Below are 15,165 nucleotides of genomic sequence, written 5' to 3'. Positions count from 1 at the left end.
GGTTGCCATCTCCTCATCTAGCTTGATCTGTTCGTCTTACTCTGTGGCAAAACAGACTCTCCTCCCTTGAAGGTCTGAGCCCTTGGTCACCATGTCTTTTTTTTTTTTTTTTTAGTCTGATTGCTTCACTGCCTATTATCACAGCTAGAAATGAAGTACAAAGGTAGTGTCCAAGTGGGTCCCTGATATGCCAAACCTATTCCTCCTAGCCCCAACTGTGGCTCAACTGGCCCTATGTTCTCTTGCTGATCAGTCAGGTGCCTGTGACAAGACAACTCTTGCCTGGTGGTCCCAGAATATGAGGAACTCAATTATCCCTGGAAGTGTTCTTTTGGGCTCTGTAGAGTTAGAGCTACTGGTCCCAGAAGAGTGCACAGGAAAGCACATATTCTTCAGGTGGGTCATTGGGAATAATGGCAAGTGGGGCTATTTCACTTCTGTTCCTTGGTTCAAAATATTATTGGTGACAAAGTGTCATAAAAGGTACTTGAACTAAAACGTATGCTTCATCCTGGAGGATGTCATCTTATCCTTAGAGCACTGTCAGAGGTGGACTGCTAAAGGTATATATAAAGTATCACTCATATTTTGAGCCAGCAGCTGACTAGTGATGCAACATGTGATTCAAATTCTGAGCCAGCAACAGACGATGGGTGCAATCTGTGATTCAATCAGTGAATTCTATAATCATGGCCCCACTATTAACCTCACTATTAAATGGATGCCTTAGTTTGTGGATCAAATGTTCTAAGCCCTCTGGTGCTTTCCTATAAGCAGGAAATTCACGAAAGGATTTCCTTCTATAAACTTGAATGGTTAAGATGATTAAGAAATGGTGGTCTATTTAATCTTTCAGTATATGTGCTGCTAAAGCGAGAACACATCTTAATCTTTCAAACAAACGCATATATATATCTGGAGCCTCAGTACATAGAATGTTTTGAATCCTTGGATCAAGGGAAACTTGATAAAGTCCCTGTACCTGAGGCAGTGTTTCCAAAAACAAGAGGGCTGAGTCTACTCTCAATAGACCAAAAGGCCACAGAGTGCCCAGAAAATGACATTCTGTAGCTGCCAAATGATTAGATCCATGGCTGGGTGATTTGGGAAGCTTTTTCCCCCTTTACTACAGTATATACTTTCACAAATCCTAAGAACTTTTAAAGAAGCTATGACTTAAAGATGAGCTGAATCTTGGATCTTGATATTTTGAGAAAGTCCTTCTAAAAGAAGTATAGAGGGACAATGTTTTAAGACCATCTAGTACCATAGCCTTATCACTCAATTGGCAAACAGTGCCCTATTGCTGTTTTTCTGTCCAGAAGCTAGTCTTATTAAAGAAGGATGCTTGAAATCATGTGTACTGCTGATTGTGCCCTGCCCTGCCAGGCCACTTAAGTCTGATAGCATTTGAGGTGCATTTAGATCTTCTGATAGTGTTTTTATATCCTCCTTGGGCCTTTACCAGTTTCCTCTTCCTCTTCTTCACCCTTCCTCTGGGCCTGCTCATGTTGCTTGTAGAGGCTTAGTGAGGTAGCATGAGAAACTGCTTCCTGACATCTGGTACTTCGAAAATGACTCCCTTTGGGCACTGTTTCCTCAAGCAACTTGAGAGGCCTCATTTTGTGTGGTTTCACTTGTTCCATATTGGTTTCAAAGGAAATTGGGACATGGACCTCAGCAGCTGCTATTGTTTGTTTATAGCTAGTTTCTTTTCTCCCCTCTAAAAGTTTTCTAATACAAGTGCAAAATAAGATTTTTAAAATCTTAATCGGGAATATGAAGAAATAACATTCTCAGATAAACACTAGGCAGGCCATCTGACCATCTTATCAGGCTTTGATGACTTCTGGCAAATTTTGGGGGCCTCACTTACCCTAAAATGAGGCCACTTCCCAGCTTCCACGAGCCCCTGAGAATTTGGTTCACCCAACTCTGCTTTCATCTGCCTGGAAGCCATGGGTCCTTCATTTGTTTCTTATAAGCATCAGTGGCCACTCAAGTTTCTTCTCTTGCTATGGTACTAGACGGTCTTAAAACATTGTCCCTCTATACTTCTTTTAGAAGGACTTTCTCAAAATATCAAGATCCAAGATTCAGCTCATCTTTAAGTCATAGCTTCTTTAAAAGTTCTTAGGATTTGTGAAAGTATATATTGAGGTCTTCTGACTGCCATGTGGTGGAGTCCACCACAGTTGGGATGTGACACTAGATTCTTTTCACGAAGACTTCTAGGCTCTAGACCTATCTGTCTTAAGGCCACCAGGTGGCACCAAATGATAGGGCTCCCAAAAAAGTTAAATGGCCACCAAAACTTAGGTCTGTTGAATGCTGGGTCGATGCTGATGTTCACTCTCATTTCCATATGGTTCAAAAAAGTTGCTTCTGTCAAACAGCTTGGGCCTCCTACATCCTAGCTGTCCCGTAAGGGTCTCCAGCTCTGATCAATCCCTGGTTAAACCACTCCATGTTGGATATACAGGAAATATTAAGGACGAGTATTTGAAACCAATATTCCCTCTCTATGATACCTAGCTTAACATCACTCAAAAGATGGGATAGAGCAGGCAGAGGAACTTGGTCTGAGAGTTGATGTCTGAGAGGGGCCGAGGAAAGAACCTTTAGTGTTTGTCCATCTAGAAGACCTACTCCTGAGGCCCCTTTGGAATAAAGACCCTCTAAGATGATAACATCAGTTCCATCCAGAAGTTTCATAACTAAGTTAAATCCACATGGTGGCTATTCCATTCTATAGGACAGGGAGTAACTTCTGGCTTTATAGACTTTTTGATTTTTAAATACCCAGTGATCTCGAGGTATCCTTGAGATCTAAACTCCCCAGTGACAAGTTGCTTTTCCAAAGTAAATCCAAATTAAATAAAAACATTTGTCCTGAGTAATCAGGTTTCACTGATTTCAAACTAGATCACTTTGGCTGAGAACAGGGAAAAGTTTATGTCCTGTCACTTCCTTGTAAAAGTTTCTTTTTGTAACCTACTTTGTTGAGGGTTTTTATCAAGAACAGATGCTATATTGTCAAATGCTTTTTCTGCATCTGTTAAGAGGATCATCTGGTTTTTATCCTTTCATTAACATGGTGTATCATGTTGACTTGTGAATATTGAACCAGCCCTGAAGCCCAGGAATAAATCCCATTTGATCATGGTAAATCTTTTAATGTACTGTTGAATTAAATTTGCTAGTATCTAGTTGAGGATTTCTGCAACCATGTTTGTTAGGGATATTTCCCTTTTCTTATTTATAGTGGGGTCATTGTCTGGGTTCAGAATCCAGCTAATGCAGGCTTTGTAGAATGAGTTTGGAAGTGTTCCTTAAATAGTTGGCATTATGAAAGAGGCATGCACTTCTAGGAGTGTCCCAAAGTAAAATAAGCTGTGGGTACAGAGGAGTATACTTAATAAGTGCACTCCATGGCTCAAGGTGAAATAGGTGCAGAAGAGAGAAGCCTCTAGTCTACCTTGTCTACCTTCAGGAACTTTGGGGCCCCAGCTGTCTAGTTTAGGATGGGAGCTACACGAGGGGTTGGAGGGTAAGGCCTTTTAAGGGCCTGCTTTCTCCTGCTGTCACCAGGAAGTAGCTATGTGAGCATGGTGAAACTGGCCAGGAACTTCATCCTTCCCCTTCTTTGGTATTTCTTTCTGTTTTCTAGAAAAGTCGTGGGGAGGGGGTGATGTGAAGAATACCACATAGATCTAATTCTCTCGTGAAGTTATCAGTTTCAGAAGTCCCTGAGATAACTGAATACCTTCCAACTTGATTCTAAAAGTTTCTAGCTCTCTGCAGCTAACTCTGAAATCCTTTGTTACCTACCTAAAGTTGCTTAACCATCCCTTGAAACTCTGTTGGTCAGTGAATTTCAGATTAGATACTGTGCCTTGCCCAGCATTGCCTCCGAGGCATGTGTTTAGGTCAATGCCTTCAACGTTTTAAAAGGCCTTACAAACGCTTAAGGTGGGTGACTGTATGTATCTTGTTGAACTTCATGCAAATTAGGCCAAATGCTCTCTCTACATTGGGTCTTGTATCTGAATAGTAGAAAATGTGGAAAAGATCTTAGCTGAAATGAAGGGATAATTATAGAGACCTCAGTAAAGAGAAAGCAAACTGTAGAGCAGTTCTAAGGGATTATAGTCAACAGAAGTTTTTATATGTAATAAATACTCCTGTAACAGGACATCTCAAAGATGTAATAGACAAAAGCTATAACTTCATATTCTTACTCTCACAATTACTAATATGAAACTTTATAAGCTGGAATCTCTATCAGATTCAAATATTCCCACTTGATGGGGCTTATCTCCCCACTTCCTCTGATTTGGATCACAAGTAAACTTGCCATTGCTGTTTAGTTGGTAAGACACTACAATTTTTCCTTATAGCCTTAAGATATCTGTGGCAAGAGAAGACCCCGAATATTACTGAGAAGCAGGGGTGTGATAGAACCAAAGAAATGTGTTTTCTGTCAACTCTAGAAAGTGGTTTTTGGAAGGAGCAGTGGTCAGTAACATGAAGTGTTGGTGATAGGTAAGATATTAACTGATTTTAGTGCTGACCAATTTAGGGTTAAGGGAAGAGACTTGACTCTTGGAGCTTAGGAGAAAAAAGGTGTCATTGGTTTCAAACAAAACAGAATGAAAACTAGGCATGGTATCCTAGATACTCTTGGAGTATTATGAAGGTGAGCAGACAAACAGGTGGCAGCTAGAGGGGTTTGGACTTGAGGTGACAGCACAGTCGTGGTCCCATCACTCCTGCATGGGGTCAGTTAGTAGGTGACCCTGCCTGAAAATGTGCTCTTAGAGTAATACACGCTGGAGTCCCCTTAACGTTTCAGATCTACCCTCTCTGGAAGGAGGAAGGCTACCCTCCTACTCAGCTGGGCAATACTATAGACTTTCTACCAAGTCATCCAGTTAGTGGGAGTACAGTGAGGATAAGAGCTCTTGTGGTTCTAGACCTCCGGGTCCTACCCCTGTCAACTCTCAGAGATGAGCAATGAGAAGAATCTGCATGGATAAAATCCATTTTTCTCAGATGTTTAATTACATGTTTCAGGAAACACAGGAGGCCATACAAATAATATGATTCTTTATTCTAGTAACCTTTTATTTTTCCTCTGCCAAAAGCTCCATTTGGTCCACAGCTTGAGAGAAGTCTCCAGAGTAGTTAAAAAGCTGCCTAGTGGTTGGGGTGTCTGAGTGGCTCAGTAGGTTAAGCATCTGACCCTTAATTCTAGCTCAGGTCATAATCTCCTGGTTAGTGAGCTCAAGCCCTGAATCGAGCTAATAGCATGCTTGGGATTCTCTCTCTGCCCCTCTCCCTCATTTCATTAATGAAATGTGTTCATTCTGTCTCTCTCAAACTTTAAAAAGCTGCCTAGTGGTTACAGGGAGGGGTTTAGACAGCATCCCTGAAAAGGGGGGGGGTGCCAGAGAGGCCCCTCAAAGGCCACTGGGCTTAGAAGGCTCCTAGTCATACTTGATGAGCTTTTTAAAGAGAAACCCAGGATTTCACATCTTTGAGTTTCATCTCCTTATCTAGGACGTAACTCCCTAGGGGGGTCTGCATGGGTAGAATCCATGCATATAGATCCAAAGTGACCTTATTTTGGTTCTTCTCCAGGACCATAGCAGCTTTCATGGTGTCCAGGGTTTAACCCTTCTCATCTTGGGATGGCTTCTGCAGGTCTAGGCAAAGGGTTTGGCCACCACGTTGCGTTTGCATCTTCAAGAGAGACTCAGAAGCCTTGTACTTTTCCTTGACAAACTCATGAGAGAAGTGGCCCACACCCTCTGAGCCCTACCCTCATGGTTGGAACATAAGCCTACAGAGAGTAGGTATAGGAGGCCTGCAGGTGCGGGTTGACTAGTTGATGGTGACTTCAGCCTCGTTGGACTAATTCTGACAATCATGGTTGACTGGTAATAAGGAGCAAAGTTCAAAACAATGTTGGCTGGTTTGAGGCCGAGGATGGCTGAGAAAGTGGTTCTTATTGCAACTAGAAAAGAGGTTGGAGGATGGCCAGAGACTGGAAAAAGGGGTGTCCCCGGGTCTGTTCCTTCCAAACACTGTTGAAGCAAGAGGCAGGTCCATGGGACTGCTTGACACACTTCGGTAACATTGTTAACTGAATATTCCTCCTTAAAAGCAAGTTGCTTCATAGAGCCACAGGCTGAAGCCTCCTGAATGTCTCCTGAGTGAGACCTGGAGTATAGACCTTGGGTGGAGACCTGAGCACAAAACTTTCATTTAAAAATAACGCAAAGCCTTGGCTGCCTACTTAAGCAGGTCTGGAATGCTTTACTATGGCGTTTACCACTGTTCAGGGACAAGGCTGGGGCAACAGAGCTAGAAGAGCCTCTTAGGCTACTCCAGACCCTAGACATGAGTACACCATTAAATCCTTAGAGTTGAGCATAGAGGAAGAGCTCCTGTTGCTGAGGCCTATGGTATAGCCTTTGTGGCAGGCATCATGTTCTGCCCAGATCCTAGTTGAACAACTGAAGACATTTTGCCCTCACCTTTGGAATGGTAGTTGGCAGGCCCACCTCAGATATTGACCCTCCATTGTGCTTACCTTGAGTGCCATCCCCTTTCCTACCTCTAGGCACTGTGCTTGACCCACATCCAGCCCCAATCAGTGTGGAGGTAGGATAGCCTGGCCATGCATTGTAACTTGGGAGGACCCTGAAAGGCCATACTAGCTTTAGCGTGTCCTATGGCTGAGCCTTAATGAGACTTCATTGCAGCTCAACTTCACCCTCTGCTGATCTGGCTCCCTTTCCTTTCCCAGGCGGTAATGCCAAGAACCTTCTCTAATAAGTTTCCGGCATTTATCTCCGTCGTCTTCCTAGAGAACCTACCCTGTGACTGCCCTCATTCCTGTCTCCATGATCCCCTGTGAGCAAGCATGGGCTGGCTTGAGAAAGATTGGCTAATATCCTCAATCTTGCTTGTTTCATGTCTCTGCTTACAAAAATGGACTGTGTCTTCTCTCTTCTTTGTGAAGTGGGCAAAATGGCCTGACAGTCTGCCTCTGGGAGGGCTTTCCATTTCCCATTCCCTTTCAAACCCTCCACTGAATGCAGTCATAACCCACGTTTGCATGTTTACTCCTCAGTTAATACCCCAAGAGGCCATAGGTGGTTTGAGAGAAGGCTGGCAAATTAATGGGAGAGGGAAAGGATACTAGGAGAGTCTGAACTACCTGTTAATTCAACACACTGTAGCTTTTGGAGTTAGTCATCTTTAGTGTTTAATGTCATATTTGTTTTTATGATGTAACATTGTGGTGCTTGCCTGACTCTCAACTGAGACATCTATGAACTGGATTTTATCTGATGTATCGAATCTTAGGGTCATGTGGTGTATCCCATGGTCAAGCCTTGGTTTCTAATGGAGCCCCACAGCAATCCAGCAGTTGAAGGGAAAAGGCATGGCTTTGCTTCAGAATCCTATGCATCTGTGTTGATTTTTTTTTTTTAATCACTTGGACTGAGGCTCCATATAACACCTGTTAACCCTGCAAAGCCCAGTACCTGAGTGCTGTGCTATAAGACCCAAGTGACAGGGCGACTTAACACCTGCTTCAGAGTATACCTTTGTCTGGGTTCTACTTACTTGACAGCTTGTAGATAACCTGGTAAATTAGTCTGAGCAGTACTCATATAGTTTGTTTCCAGAGCTGAAAAGATGCACCGAGAATTGGAGCACCCATTTCTTGGTGTGGTGAAACTAGTAACCTGCCTTTCACTTTAGATGGAGTGTTCTGATATGCTCAGACAACTGATGTGTCAAGCTTGGACTTCCAGGAGGTGGTGATCTCCAGCCTTGAGCACTGGTATGAATTAAGTCCTCTAAGGTGCTTGCTTCTTGCTGTTTACCTCCTACAAATACCATTAATAGCATACGACAGTGTGGTGGCAGGTGGGGCATCAAGACAAGATCCTTGTGGACTTACTGCCATGGAGAAAGACAGCTGGCATAACCACGAACTTAGTGAATGTGTGCTGTTGTGCATGCCAAGTAAAGGTAACTGCCAACAAGAGTGTTGCTGAAACTAATCTTGCAACTCTGACTTTATCTTCTATTTTGCTGTTGGGATTGTATCACATGAATGAGGTTAAGGCTCAGCAGGATTGTTTCTCAACTTCTTGGTGTTTCTCACTTGGACTTTTCCTGCATATTTTATTTCCTAAGGTTTCACTGTGTGAATGTTCCCTCCCTTTGTAGCAAGGACTAGTACAATGTTTTGGTATAAATACCAATTGTATGAAGTCCTAACCAACACTAAGTCATCTGTAGGTTTCCTCCTCTATTGTGCTAAGAAAACTTAAATTTTGTTAAAGTAGGTCTTGTTTTAAGTGCATGATGCTGCCTTAACTCTAGGCGTGATGTTGTACAGCAGATCTCTAGAGCTCATGCCTCCTGCTAATCAAAACTTGACACTGGTTAAACAGCTCTATGGTCTTTTCCAGTAGTTTCCGGGTACCTCCTTGTAAAATGGGACGGGAGGGGATTTGGGAAAAGTGCCTCAAACTAGAGTTCATTGCCAAATTCACTGATACTTCAGAAAGAGCAAGCATTTTCGGAGTGGGAGGTCCTGTTAACCCTACTTTTGAATAGATAATATTTGCTTAGGGCTCAGACTTTCTGAAGTCATGAATGTATGTGGGCTTCTGAACAGCATTCTGCTTGAGCATCTGAATGCTGATGTCAAATTGCTTACTTCCAGAGGTCCTTGACACTCTATAGAAACTGAGAAATGATTTTTATGCGTCTCAAAATACTGTAATGTCTTTTCCAAGAAGCCAGTAGAGAAGTTAGGTCTGTGGTTCCTAATACTCATGTACTTTAGTTTCAAAAGGATTCCATAACACTGTAGTGCTCTCTGCCACCTTCAATTTTATTTTTATATAATTTATTGCCAAATTGTCTAACATACAGTGTACAGTATGCTCTGGTTTTGGGGTTCATCACTTACATGATTCATCACTTATATACAACACCCAGTGCTCATCTCAACAAGTGCCCTCCTCAATGCCCATCACCCATTTCCCCCTCTAACCACCCCCTCTCCCATCAACACTTAGTTCTCTGTACTTAAGAGTCTCATGATTTGCTCCTCACCTCTATTTTCTCCCCTCTTTGCTTCCCCCATGGACTTGTTAGGTTTTCACTCATATGTGGATCTTGAGAAACTTCTTTCTCTGACTTATTTCACTCAGCATAATACCTTTCAGTTTCCTCCATATTGCTAAAATGGCATGATTTCATTCTAATTGCCAAGTAGTATTCCATTGAAAATATAAACCACATCTTTTATCCATTTTTCAGTTGATGGACATTTAGGCTCTTTCCATAATTCATAATTTAGCTGTTGAAAGTGCTGCTATAAACATTGGGGTACATGTTCTGTTTCTTTTAAAATGTTTACAGTATTTGAACTGATATGGGTATCATGTGAATTTTCTACTAGGAACTTAAACTTCTTAGGTGCTCTAGAAATTACCCTTTACTAAGATCTACCTATGTGTGCAACCTGAAACACTGTCCTCATCCAAACCTGAGGTTTTGTTATCTCAGCAGATGACTGATGCCATGGGGAAGCAGTAGCACTCTGTCTAGGGAACTCTGATATGGATTGTGAGTGAACACTGTTTTGCAAGGATGAATTACAATTCAGCGAGTTCAGCTTACAGGTGTGAGTCAGAACTTGAAGGTCTCAAACATTAAGAGGTTCAGTAGATGATTGGGCAGAAGTTTTATCTCTTCATGTACTAGTGATGCTTTTAGCAATGTGGATGTTGAGCAACTTGCAGAATTCAGCCCAAGATTAAATTAGGAAGCAAATGGAAAATGAGGCAATCTCAGAGTATCATTACATGTTTCCTCTTTGAATTAACTTTAAATTTTACAGAAAGTTTTATCTCATAACTTTGAGTTTCCAGGAAAATGAATGGCTCCTTGTCTTCCAAGTCTTCTGCCCAAGTAGTGCTTTTACTCTGGTATCTAGAGCTTTCTCCATCTGTCCAAACAGCCCCTTGGGAATGGAGGTCTCCAGAAAAAGCCTTTCATGGGTCGTGGTTTAACATTGAGCTCTGTTCTGTGTGCCTTTGGCCTCCCTTGAGCTCTAAATGAACCACACAGAAGTTCGTGAATGTAAATTATGGTCTTGATAGTCAAGATGATCTAGAGGTCAAAGTACACTTTAGAATGGTCAGAATGATTTCTCATTGAGCCAGGAAAGCTAACTAGCACTGAAATCCCCTTCAACACTGGCCACTCAGGACTTCAGCCTTCAGTCTTTACGGCAGAGCAGATATCTGTGACATGAACCCAAGGACATTATGTGGGGAAAAATACCTGGTACATGTTGGAAGAACTCCGGTTCTAAACCATGATGCTGGTTAGAGGGGAAGGGGAGTGTGAAAGTTCTCCCTGTTGCCTAAGGACAGCCTTAGCCATGAGCATCCATGGATGCCTAGTAACAATGGGGGTGGGAGTGGGGCCCTAGAGAAGCCTCCTCGGCTCCCTGAAGCATGTTCTGCCTTTCAACAGACCACATCTATCCACTGCTTTCATGAGGCATAATTTCTTACAAAATGGGGCCTTCTGAGGGTATGCACATCATATTACTAGAGTGACTTTCAAAAGATCAAGGTTATAAATGTTGCTACAAATTACTATTTTGGTTTCCCCCCAAAAGCTGAGCCTTGACCCCCCTCCCCCAAGGCTTCACAGGAAGTTCTCAGTGACAGAAATGGAGAATCAGGAAATTAAAATGGGGAGAGGAGGCAATGCGGGTATATACTGAGCTGGTTGCTGAGAGAGGGAGACATGACTTCTTGGACCCTTCCAGAAGCATCTAGAATGCTTGTTTTCCTCTGAAGATCAATGGGAAGTATATATTGCCTATTTTTTTTTCATTGGCTGAAAGAGAATGCTAATGTCCCCTAGATATTTCTAGGTCATGCATGTCTGCCTGAAGAGCAGGCTTTTATCAGCATCCCACATTGCACTGTCTAGGAAGCCCTGGGCAGAAAGAATAGGCTCAGCATAGGCTGGAGAAGGGGTCAGCATTGAGTCCAAACAGAATGGCTGAGGTATGGGGCAACCATATGAAGGCTGTGGTCCAGTGTTTGGGGAAAAATACGCAGCTAGGTCCATGAGGTGCTGGTTTTTCTTATTTGAAGCTGGGAACTAAAATAAAAACTTCTTAGCATCTCGGCCAGCCTGGAGTAAGTACTCGGACCCTGTCTAGGAGCCTGTGATAGTCTGTGTCTAATAGGCCCCCTAGCAGATGGACCTACAAGTTTGGTACCAAGAGGAGCTCAAGTGTCTGACTATAGGATCTTGGAGGTTGAGGAATGGTTACTGCTGGCCACTACTCCTGAGAGGAGTAGCCAGAATGGGTAACCTTATCCCTATCACTCGGGTCTGGATGAGTCCCTAAAGTCCAATAAAACCTTTCAGACTAACTTATATAGCCTAGCTGGTGCTGGTGCTGCTTGGTCCAGAAGTTCCTCTGTGTTAAAACTTGAACCGGTTTCTGTCCAGATGATCAGCTCAATATGCATTCTCTATGTAACTTTTTGGACTTGAGGATCTTGGGAATGAGATGGCCAGAGGATTTTAAGGATAAGGTTTGATGGTGAACAGTATCAAACAAATACTTACCTGAACGTAGAGTAGATGAACCAGAGACCACTCAAGGAGGTGCTCTAGTAATATCCACTTGGAGAAAACCCTCTTCTCACAAAATAAAGTATATTAAATAGTAAATCTACCCAAAGGACTAAATCCTTGATGAGAAATGTATTTTAAATTGATACAAAAAATGCAGAGGGAGACCCAGGTTTCTTGGGTGAAATGTCCAGTTTTTGCCCTCCAAGAGAAGCCACTGAAAGTTACTGTTGACCTAGAACAGAAGCTCAGAATTGGGATAGATCTTGGATGCCATGTGTGTCAGAGCCAGATAGCTAATCAGGGACCTAACCCTGCTATCACCATTCTTCAACTTCATTGTGGGAGAGCTCCTTCTGGAAGCATGCAGAAGGAGGGGGCAAGGTTGCTGGTCAGTTGGACTTCAGCTGAGATTAGAGTGGCTTCTGATCAATGGACTCAAATTTCTTACCTTGAGGGGTATCTGGGTTGCTCAGTCAGATAAGCATCTAACTTTGACTCAGGTCACGATCTTGCTCATGGGTTCAAGCCCCATGTCAGGATCTGTGGTAACAGCTTGGACCCTGCTTTGGATTCTCTCTCCCCCTCTTTCACTGCTCCCACCCCAACTCCAAAATAGAAAATAAACTTTTGTTCTACCTGATGAGATGCAGTTCTCATATTTTTGAAATGATTTCCTTCTAGTTTAATAAGGGTAGCATCTGGGCTTTCTCAGGGATCATATCTGCTAAAATTTTTTCCTGTATGGGCCTGTTTCTTTGTATTCCTCAACTTTGTTAACCTGGATATTTTAAATAATTGGGAACTCTGGGAAGTTAAACTCATCTACCGCCAGTATTTAGTGAGTTTTCTAATTAACAAGGTCTCTATTATATTCAGACCCTGAACATAAGTTATCTTAATCGCCTAAAGATTGGGCAACTGTTTCTTTAAATGCTTTGGACCAAGAAGTTTTCTAGTTGTGGATAGAGTTCTGTGTGTTGGGGTACACTTTTAAGTATGTGACCATTATAAATCTGCCTTAGCCTTTATTTTGCATTGCAAGAGCTTCAAGTTCAGCAAGAGGACGATTAAGGCTTTCTCAGTTCTTTCCTAAGGGTGTGCAAGGACATGCATATGTATATATGTGGCCTTTTAAAATACCAGAAGTATGTTGAGGCTTCCAAAGTCGTCTTTGAGCATCTCAAGCTAGTCTTTTAAGTTTTTGATTATTTGCCTCATCTGGTAATGTGACTTCAGAAGTGTTACTGTTTTTTTTTTTTGTTTTGTTTTTTTGACAACCACAGAGAGGATAGGTCTGTTTCTAGTGTGCCAACTTTAAGGTCAACTAAAGACCGTCTTTGAGAATAGAACTCTTAACTGGGAAGTGCCAGATAACTTAAATAGCTCCTAGTTTCTGGGGCCAGGAATTTTGATGAAGATCCAATTTGACCCCTGAAGTGGCTAATATGCTGTTTTCACAGCCACCATGGTTATAAGGTGCTAGTCTTTGGCTAAGAGCTGCGGAGAAGTTTGGGATAATTGGAATAGGACAACTTAAAATGCCACAAGTCTGACTGTTAAGAATTCAAGAAAAAAACATACTTAATACTCCTCAGACTTTTGCAAGCATCTAGTTGATTTCCAGAGTACTGAAAAAGTTACATGTGACCATGTAACTTTTTTTTTGGTCATGTTTTCCCTGCTTTTGTGTAGAGATAAATTTTTGGAGATCATTTATTTCCCTGCCATTCTGGAAGTGCTTCTTCCACTGTTCTGGCATTACAGGAGGAAATTCTTCCAAAGCTGTTTTGCTTGGACTTAAAATCCCAGGTCAGTGTGTGTGACGCACATCATGAGCCCACTGGATACAGCCTAAGTTGGTGTTTCAACCTGCCTATCTGACATTCTTATCTTCATCTCAGTAAGGTGTTCTTTTTCATCCCAGAATACTTGGGATGGTCAACCTGATGTCTCATCAGAGCTGTACTAAAAGCGGTTAGCACTCCAGTTTACCCCCAGACCTCGTCACTGGGTGTTGATCACATGAGGAATATTGATGACCTGAGGCACAGTCCTTCTCAGGGCTCCCACACACTTGCCTTCAGACCTGAGGGAGCTGTAATGTCTCAAGGGTGGTACCTTAAATTTACATGGAGAAAACAAAGGACTGAATGCGGAAAGTTGAACTACTCAACTTTTTATGGGTCCCATACAACTTCTTATGGATGCTTTGGGCAGAAATGGGGTTGCGTCAGTCTAGGGATAGTGCCTGACATAGACAATTTCAGGCCCTCCTCTGGGAAGATGGAGTCCAAGAGACCTGGAGCAGAGTTATGAAACAAGTCCAGTCACTGTAGTATCATTCATCTAGGCTTAACTACAGTGAGTCAAAATTGTGAGCCAGGAACACTTCCACAGAGATGTCACCAGTAGATCCGTACATCCTTTGTGTCCTCAGGGATAAGACCACTGCATGTCTAGGGAGCCCTGTGTCCTGTTACAGGAGTCCGATTTATTCAGCCTGGACAGTTCTCATTACCAGGAGTTTGACGTTGCTATTAGCACCATGGGGTGAGATTTTTGAGGTAGGAAAGTGACGGCTCATGTTGATTCTGAATTTTTCTTCAGATCAGAGCTATATACTGAATCTTAGTAGTAGTTTGTCTTAATAATGACTTGTTTGCCACTCCTACCTCAAAGGAATGTACTTTGTGCCTGAGGCTGAGCAATCTTGAGATTTTGAAGACCCTAAGGCCAAAAAACCAAAAGAGAAAAAACGATTGAAGCACTGCTGGTGAGATGCAGGCAATAGGCACGTCACTGTCCACAACAGTTGTACCCAAAATAAGTGGGCGGAGTAGGGCATAGTACATGCCTAGCCTTGGCCACATTTGCTGTCATTATGGAAGAATGCCAAACTTGTTGGGTTCTCTTTACAGGAAAAGGATGGGCTCAATGTCGGCTGGAGCAAGGCTCTCCATGACTCCGTACCTGAATCCACAGATCCATCCATTTTTCCTGGTGGCATTTCCTCTAACCTACGAAGAAGCTCTTGAGACTAAGCATCCCATTCAGCCTTGCCTCTATTTCTGCTTCCCAGCAATGCTTGTCAGAAAGCAATGTCTTATAACTCTGATACTGGGAGACTATCTTTACTTTCATTGGATTCTAAGGATTGTTTGACTCCAATCTCATGTTTAAATCTAGATGAATATGCATTGACCAGGGATGTATAATTTCAGTCTTCTTTAAGGTAGATCTTGAGCATTTTATAGGTGTGTGGATGTTCGTGTGTGGTTGAGTTTAATTCTTACATTCTACTACCTCCATCTCCTGTCTTATGGTGAGACCTCGTCAGGGATATGCTCCCTTCCTACTGAAAGGCCTTGATTTAACATACAGGAAGAAAAAGCAACATGACAGCCTCTCTAACCTGAGTCCTTGGCAGAGCCTAAGCCAGATATATGGTTGAGATAC

At 42.5% G+C, this 15,165-nt stretch overlaps 1 long non-coding RNA gene across 1 annotated transcript; it reads left to right on the top strand.

Moving 5' to 3' along the window:
• The first annotated feature begins 258 nt into the window (after positions 1-258).
• LOC115286230 lies at positions 259-14,910 on the top strand. The gene is made up of 2 exons (XR_003905960.1): positions 259-396; positions 14,628-14,910. It is a non-coding gene; the product is annotated as an uncharacterized LOC115286230 (long non-coding RNA).
• Positions 14,911-15,165: the final 255 nt, after the last annotated feature.

Source organism: Suricata suricatta, chromosome 1 (genome assembly GCF_006229205.1).
Source record: "Suricata suricatta isolate VVHF042 chromosome 1, meerkat_22Aug2017_6uvM2_HiC, whole genome shotgun sequence".
NCBI classification, from domain to species: Eukaryota; Metazoa; Chordata; class Mammalia; order Carnivora; family Herpestidae; genus Suricata; species Suricata suricatta.
The sequence above is the reverse complement of the archived record's forward strand: the minus strand, read 5'-3'. Positions and strand labels throughout refer to the sequence as shown.